General features: G+C 33.2%; 1 long non-coding RNA gene across 1 annotated transcript; it reads left to right on the top strand.

Moving 5' to 3' along the window:
- Positions 1–4,733: 4,733 nt before the first annotated feature.
- On the top strand, positions 4,734–5,726 carry LOC148771474 (uncharacterized). Its single transcript, XR_016030466.1, has 4 exons — positions 4,734–5,077; positions 5,217–5,259; positions 5,493–5,579; positions 5,663–5,726. It is a non-coding gene; the product is annotated as an uncharacterized LOC148771474 (long non-coding RNA).
- Positions 5,727–9,267: the final 3,541 nt, after the last annotated feature.

Here is a 9,267-nt window from a genome sequence, read left to right as displayed (position 1 = left end):
GTAGGACCCGATAAAAACAGGTAGGGAAATTTAGGTAATCAAGTTGGCCAGGCTATATAGATTAACATAACATCTGTAAGTGGTACCAAGGTTGTAATAATATTAACTTGAGGTGATATTCGTTAAGTGAAAGAGCAATAACACTGACAGTAAGGGAAATAACTTGCTTTATTCATTGATTGAAAATGTGAATGTTACAAGCTTACTTGAGGCGCAGCGAAATAAACGTGTAGGGAGCGAATGGCTCGAAATAATAAAATTTATACTAAGTAGATGTTGTAGGTGTTTCTTCCACATTGTTCTCGAGTTTGGAGGTTGGTCGTCCTATTGATGTAGAGAGGTGAGGGGATGCATCATCTTTAGAGTGGGATAGTCGATGATGCGGGCACCGATGTGGAGAATGATGTTAGTGTAGATGGTATTTCCAAATCTTGATACTTGGAGAAGATGTGTATGTCCAATACTATTTCGTTTGGGGTTGATATTGTTTGGCATTATTATTGGTTGGACGCGTTGATTGTATGTGAATACATTTAGCATTGTGCGTGATGTACTTGATGTGGGGATCAATCTCTCAATATTATTTGATGGGGATTGTGCCCCTTGTTAGACCTCATAGGTCGTAAGTATGAACTAGAAGAGAGGGGCTAAAAAAATAAACTAGAAGAGAGGGGCTGGAAAAAAATTTCAACTTTGGATTAAAAGAGAAAGTTTATTTATTTTATAATTTGATATCATTTTTGGTAGAAGAATGGGTGGGCATTGTAGGTTCTAAAACGGGGCAATAGTACATGGCCCAATAAAATGAGGCCTAGTACTTATATTTAGTCGATTCCAAAGCTTTGCATTTTTTTCCTTTTTACAAAACCTAATCTTTTATTTCATTTTCTTCTGTTATTCCTTAGTCATATATCGTCTTCTATTATTCGACCGATCCATCGATCTCTCAACCATCTAAATAGGTAATTTTTTTTCTATTTTTTATATTTAATTATTATTATTTTTTGTTTTTTTTGTTTTTTTTTGTTTTTGGCGTAACAAATGAAAAAATTAACTAAAATTCAAGGATGTCCAAATTGCCATATTATATGTATGTTGGTATCAGAGAATTCAGTACAGTTGTTTGAGAATAATCAATTTGAGGATAATGAAAGGATAATCAATTTAGCTATTATGTTAATTTTATAATGGTTTGTAATTTGAAACCAATTCATATTATTTTTTTAGTAGATTTCTTGTTATTTTATAAAATATTTTATGTGTAAGAATACTAGTTCTTGATTGTCCGTGCTCCAGGTTTTTTTTTTTTTTTTTATTTTTTTCAATATTTGTTCTTCTTCTTCTTTTTTTTTTTAAAGAAAATTACACTCCTCTTGTGTTTTAGATCCTAAAAGAATGTCGTCTTCGATGCTCCGGCGCTCCATTTTTCGTAATTTGATTTGTGCTCGGCCAACACCCCGACGACGAATATCGTCGTCATCTCAACATGCGGCGGCTGCGCCATGGCTGTTGATTAAAGACTCGTCCAACAACATGTTCTACAACTTCTACGATCTCACCGTTGATAAAGTTCAACGATTGAGCAAAAAAGGGAAAGATGGTACGTTGGTCGGATCTTCGCACGGGTGGCTAGCTTTGTACATGTGGCGCCACAAATACTACAAGTGGAATTATAGCTTCGATTTACTCCTATACAATCCCGTCTCTCGTCTCTTTGTAAATCTCCCGCCGGTCGATACCGTGCCTGTTTATAGCAGTGAATATAACCGACCGAGAAAGGTCATTCTTTCATGCTCTCCCGACGACAAAGACGACAGCTGTCGGGCAATCATGTCTTTCGGTCCGGAACATAGGCTGGCCGTATGCTGCCCTGGACACAGTAATGAGTGGACTCCTATTGGTGATCTTTTTCACCAAAACGAGCCTATCAACGACAAGTTCGGATTTACTAAGATTCCTAGGGTTTACGAGGACTTTGTGTATTCTAAGAAAAAAAATCTATTGTTTTGCGCGACAAAGTACAACAACTTCGAGTGTTGGGATCTTCTGGGCGCTTCTCCTAGACTTATTTGGAAGAAGGGAAACGATGACATGGAATACAACGCGGATAACTACCCTTGGTCCGCCCGATCGCGGAAAGAGTACGCGCTGGAAAGAGATGCCTTCTGCTCATTCAAATACCTTGTTTTTGCGGAGAAGTCCAATCGCCTTTTTCTCGTGCGGCGTATTGTAATGGAAAGAATCAGACCTAAAGAACCACATCGCACTTACTTGCGTTACAATCGCGGAAAAGAGCCGTACCTTACGTACGGTTTCGAAGTTCATGAATTAATTGTTGATGAAAAGAAGAAAAAGAAAGGAGAGATCAAGTACATGAACGGTACATTGGATGGTATGGCGTTCTTTATCGGTTCTTCGGGACATGGATTTGTCATCGAAGAAGAAAACGATGACGAAATACCGATCAAGAAGAAGAAGAATGTGAATCCCAATTCGATCTATTTCACCGACACAAAGGAACTCACTCTATATCAAATCAATGAAGATGAAATGGACAAATTCGGAGGCCACGATATAGGCATCTTCGATTACGAAAAAAAGACTTTCTCCCCATGCTACCATACGACAGATCTCCGACGCATTTCAAGAATCAACCCCGCCCCAACATGGTTCAACCCATCCCAACCCTAGTGTTTTTTTACCTTTTTATTTATTTTTTATATGCCATTTTTATTTCTTGTACTATTACTCTATTAGTGTTATTTTTTGATTTCGTTTGCCTTAATAAAAATCTCTCATTGCAACTCTGTATCGGTTTGTGCAATCAAGTTTATTGGCTTATTTATAATGCAATTACATTATTGGATTATTGTAGATTAGTGTTTTATGTTTTGTAGATTTACTAGTAATACACGCGTGTGCCATGATTCAAAACAAAACAAATGAGGACATAAATATGTATATTTATATATATATTCAAGTCCATACAGTCATGTTTTTTCGTGAAAAGAAAAAAAAAATTAATAGGCTTTTTAATCATTACTACTAAGAGGGTGTTTGGCTAAGACAATAAATTGTTCCAAATAACTTATAGATTGTTCCAAATAACTTATAGATGTTTAAGAGTTTGTCGGCTCTTCAAAAGTTTTACGTAATTTTAACAAAAATATTTTAAAAATTCAAAAAGTAAGTTGTTGGAGAAATTTTAAAATCATTTTAAAAAGTACGATTACCCTACATTTTTATTTAAGAGTGTATAATGTATAAAAATAGTATATAAGCTCATAGTACAAACAATTTAAACATATGACATAACTCTTATCAACTTTTAAAACATTTCTTACCGAATGTTTAAAATAAGCTTAGACAAACAACATTTGTTGTACATGTCTAAGGTACATGAACATTTTTTTCAAAATATTTGACATATTCAAATTGAAAAATAAAAAAGAATAGTTTAATTAGTGATAAATCATATGTAGCGAAGATTAAAAAGGTTAGGGTTAAATGCAGTTTGCCTCTCATACTTGCCAGTTTTGGGCATTACCTCTCAAACAATTTTTTTGCACGATCATACCTGGACTTCCTAATTCATTGCACCGACGAATAAAAAGTCCATTTTCGGCCAAAAAGCTCGCGGAGTTGAACACGTGCGATACACACGTGAGAATGGAGGGGCAATTTTGCCAATTCACAAGGTTTATTAAAAAAAAAAAAAAAAAAGAAAGAAGGAAAAAAAAAACAAATTGGGCAGCCATCATCATCGTCACTACAACAAAAAACATCTATTGCGACATATAGTTAGAGACACTTTTTCACAAGCGTCCCAAATCAACGATATTGAGGCACTTCATAAATTGCATCTAATTATTTAACTTATTGGGTCACTTATACCTCAAATTGAATTTGCGGTAAAAAAAAAAAAAAAAAAGATTATAAAATAAATTCTTGTTTATTAGTTCTATTTTCTTTCCATCCCATTTAATCTCCCAGCGTTCACTTCTTATGCCCCGAACCGAACGTCTCATCTCCTTGAAGTCGAGGATTTCTTGATTCAACTTATGAAGGTAAGATCTCTTTTCTATCTTACAATTTTGCGTCTCTCTCCAATCCTTTTAATCTTCTGAAACTAGGGTTTAGAAACAAAATTTTAAATTGGGCGAAACAAAGTTAGGGCTTGAAACGTTTTTCCCAATTTTCATTTGACGGCAATCAATTTTTGTTTCTCTGAATCAATTGATACTATGGTTTAATGACATTTAAATTCGACGAAAATTGTTTAGGGCAAGGATTATGAAGGTTTTTTCCCATTTGCAGTTCGACAACAACAATGTCAGGAATATTCAATGGTTGATGAGTTACGATATAAGAGTTTAATAAAAAAAAAAATCAGCTATGGTAGCAATGAAAAAGAAAGGTATTGTTTTTTCTTTCTTTTGACAAATATAAATTTACCTTATTATATGTATTTCTTGAACTTCTCCGAAGACCTTGCTTGATAATTTTTTATGCTTAACCGTGATTTTTCACTTGTGAAGGAAAAGGCATGTGACTTGTCCGATTTTTCACTCTAATGTGATGAGTTCTTTGATTTGGTCCCCGATTACCACCTAGCTATTATAAAATTTGGTAATGTAATTGGTTATATAACTGATTAAATTTTGCTATTCCAAATATGATTTTTATTGTTAAGAATACTACATCAAGTTAAAAAAAAATTGTGAGAAAATTAGTTTGTACTGCTAAAAAACAATTGATGGGGTCTGTGTAACTAAGTTTAAGATTGAATATGAGATTTTGATGTTGGAGTCCTTGAGAAATGCATTTACTGTGTTTTTCTTTCCAATATATTTTTCAACACAATGTTATTGGATAGTAACCATAAACAAATTTCATGTTTGTTAATTACTCTTATTTAATTGGTATTTTGTTTTATTTAGCATCAATTGTTATTTTAATGGAATAAAACTATTTAAACTAATTGTAGTATATGTTTGGTTATTTAGGTCCCGGAGGAGATATCTCATGTGCTCTGGCTAGTTTGCATCAGATTGCATAATCTCTTTATTACATCTGGGTATGGCTATAATTTATTTAACGAAGTGATCTTATTACTGAGACTTATCTTAAGCAACAGCTAATGTAATACTCAACTTTATTCTTTTCTTACCTGTTTTCTTCGTTGATAATTGTTTAAAAAAAATTGGTCGCTAAAGGGGAAGGCTGATTTTTAACAAACCTATAGTGAAGACTATTCGGGTATTATTTGTTCTCAATTATAGTTCCTTATAACATTATCTTTCATATTCTTTGTTTTGTACTTGTGGCATCAAGAGATGTTCCGTATATTTTACTGTTGCTTAATTGTGTGTTGAACTATTCATGTCTTGTAGACCTATGTTTTAAAGATTTTGATTTAGTCTAGAAACATGGCAAGAGGTTAGAGTTTACATTTGTATTATGTTCATCCGCTATCTTGTTTATTTTTGCAGAAGGTGTTGATTAAGTTGAGATTCTTGGTATTATTTTCAAATAATTGGAAGGCTCTTGGAATACAGATTATTTGGGCCGTTTTACTGGTATGTATTATTTTTTTTTTCCTCATCTTCTGTAACTTTTTAATTTTTTTATGAGGTATAAAAATATAATTTTTTTATGCTAGGTAGAAAAAAGAGAAGGGATTTCCCCAATGATTATATTCATATAAATGGAAGATGGTATGTTATTTTGTATTTTTATATGTTTACTCATTAATGAAGGCACTGTTATTTGTAACTTACTTTTTTATTGCTTCGTAATGTTTTTTTTCTTTCCTACATGTTGCTTATGCAGTTGCTTTGAATGATGAATTTTATTGTAGATGCAAGCCATCTAGAATATGATGGGAGTTGAATCATATTGTTGAAGTTTAGAGCTGCTAGAGATTAAAAGTTTAGTTAATTAAGATATTCAAATTTTACATTATAGGACTATGATTCCATAATGTTGGTTGGTTTGGAAGATCCTTTGTAGTACTATGATTTTACTAAGTTGAATATATTTGAAATTTTTGTTATGAAAATCGAGATTATTGTTATGTTGTGTTTGTTAATTGAATTTGTATTTTATATATATTTTAATTATATTAGCAGGATATGAAGTATATATATATGATGACATGTATAACTGTCTCGAAAAACTGATTAGCAGAAATATGGGTTTCCTAAGAGGACATATATTTGTGTCTTAATAACCATTTATTGGGACACAAATGAATGCCTTGAAAAGAGAAACTTTTAGGGGCATATAATAAATGTCCCAAAGGCTAATGCGACACACAACTACGCGACATATACTTTATTTGCCCCATAAAGTGCAAGTGTCCCAAAATGTTATATATTGGGACATTTTTTTGTGTCCACAAAGATGATTTTTGTTGTAGTGCGTTTTGACTTCCACACAGAGTGGACATGGCCCCTACCGGTTTTTATATTTTTTTTTTCACATATATCAAAAAAATAAAAAAAATAATAACAGCTAAATTTAAAGGACTTAAGCTTTCATAGAGTTTATTTAATAATGCACTTGAAGTGCTAACAAGAGTAGGTACGTCAGCCCGCATGGGTGTAGCTCAACTGGTTCCGGAGGTGGTAAGTTGGTGCAAGGTCCTAGGATCGAATCCTGGCAGCCGCAGTGTGGGAATTTCAACTCCAATGAGATTGGTTCCTTATGGGCACCAGGTCCGGGTCCGCTACCTTAACGGGCCGTTGAGTTACCATGATTTACATTCCTCCATCAATCCTTGTCGGGCCAAGGGATGGGGGCCCTGGAGGCGAGAGATTTCGCCTTTTGGTGCAAGAGTAGGTACGTCATAAATTGGGGGAAATCAAACAATTATATATCCTTGGACAAATTCTTGTAATATATTTGTAGCATATCAGGTGACAAGTCAAGCCTTAGGCTATGATGTAAAATTGTAGCAACCAAATATAGCTCAAGAATATTCATATAATATTTGCAGAATTTTTTCTTAATTTTATTTTGACACGGAACTAAAATTTCAATTTGCATAGCTTCGTTAATAAGACCGGCAATATTGCATAATTGACAAAAAAAATTAAATGAGCAGTAGGATAATAAGTACCAGACAATAAATCAGAACTTTCGAGTTAAAAAATTGACATAATCTTTATATTCAAAAGTTTGTTTTTAAAGTCTATATGTTGAGTTCCAGCAAGGGGAGTATCTCTATTAAATTTAACAGGATGCACGTGGTGGGTGACAAAACTACCACCATTATTTGGTAGCTGACTTGTGTCGCCATATGTATTGTTCACATAATCTAATTTCAGTAATATCTGTTGCTAAGATTCGTAAACCACATTGCACATATAAATTCAAAATATGATATATTTTTAAAATGATCTCTATAAGACAATCATTAATAGCCCAACTAAATGAAAGTGATCCTATTGCAATAACTCTAGCCCATCATTCTCTTTCTACTTGTTTTGAAAATTTTAAAAGTTGAGAATCGGTACCTCCATGTGAAGAATTTGTTCGTATTTGTGTTTGAGTTTTGTCGTGGCCGAATTCCATCGGATGTTTGGTCCTCAAATGCTTACGAAAGGTCCCGTTCCCATCGCCCTTTTTCTACCCGTAGGATTTAGGTGCACCATATATATATATATATATATATATATGTATATATATATATATATATATATGTATATATATATATATATATATATGTATATATATATATATATATACATATATATATATATATATACATATATATATATATATATATATATATATATATATATATATATACATATATATATATACATATATATATATATACATATATATATATATACATATATATATATATACATATATATATATATACATATATATATATATATATATATATATATATATATATATATATATATAAGGATTAATACCCTTGATAACTAAAATAGATAAATAATTAAAAATAAAAGGACAAATAATTACCTTGCAATAATTGCAAAACGCTCGTATGCTCTCGTCCTCCATAACCGCTCTAGTAAAATGGACACGGAACAATTCGGACTTTGCTTTCGTATCATGAATTTGAGATCCTCTACCGTGCAATGATTGAGACGGCGTAGGGGCCCTCGATCGCCTTGGAGGTGGCACTTCGGTCGATCGGCTAGGAGGAGGTACCTCGGTCAGCTCATCATCATTATCATCACTAAGAAGTAGATGACGATAATCGATAGTATGAATTCCGACTTCGGGAATTGATTGTTGCCAATCATCGGAACAATCCCACTCCAATTAGGGAGGGAATACGCATTTTCTCTTTCAATGATTATCATTTGAAGACATTTTTTTAGAGTAACGAAATATATATAATTTGGGAGAGTAACAAAACAAAAATTGAAAACACTTGGGATTTGAAAAATGAAAAACCGAGAATACTTGCAAAATTAACCGAGAACTGTAAACACTCGAGAGTATTGAGAACTGAAAGAGTAGAGAGAAATGTGAGTGATTTTGTGAGAAAATTGAGAGGGGGAAGGGGGTATTTATAGGTAATTTTTTTTTTTAAATTGTCAAACCAGGTTCGGGTCCATTTCGAGTCGGGTCCGGCTCAGGTCCTAACGGTTGACGCATCCTAGCCCTCTATCTCAAACGGTCAGATCATCTTGACCTTTGAATTTTTTTTTGAATACTGTCAGGGTCCAGTTCGAGTTCGAGTCGGTTTCGGGTGGGCCCGAGAAAATAGCCGTTGGAAAAAAATTTAATTTCAGATCGGGTCCGATTCGGGTTCGGTTTAGAACCTTCACATATTCAAAATTTCAAAATTGATATTTTTTTTATTCAGGTGGACCTGACGGGTGCCCTGGGAGTTTTTGCTTTTTGTTCAGGTTGTCCTTCCATTCTCACATGTGCAACTCTGGGAGTTTTTTTTTTTGCAAACATAGACTTTTAACTCATCCGTGCAAAAAATTAGTAAGTCCGGGTATAATCGTACATTTTTTTTCTGTCTCGAAATTAAAGCGCGTAACTCATCCATGCAACAAATTAGTAACCCAATTTTTTATTTTTTTTGTTTTTTTTTGTTTACTAGTAGTAGAAGTTGTAGTAGTGGTGGTAGTGGTAGTAGTATCTGTATGTCTACGATAATATATGCAATTGACACACTCATCTAGTGAAAACTACTCAAAGGAACTACTATCCCCGTTCTAATTATTAAAATGATATGTCGATTCAATTCTAACAACAATACAT

This window comes from Erythranthe guttata, chromosome 3 (genome assembly GCF_056151865.1).
Source record: "Erythranthe guttata isolate IM_541 chromosome 3, IM_541, whole genome shotgun sequence".
Classification (NCBI taxonomy): Eukaryota; Viridiplantae; Streptophyta; class Magnoliopsida; order Lamiales; family Phrymaceae; genus Erythranthe; species Erythranthe guttata.
This window is presented reverse-complemented; position numbering and strand designations above follow the sequence as displayed.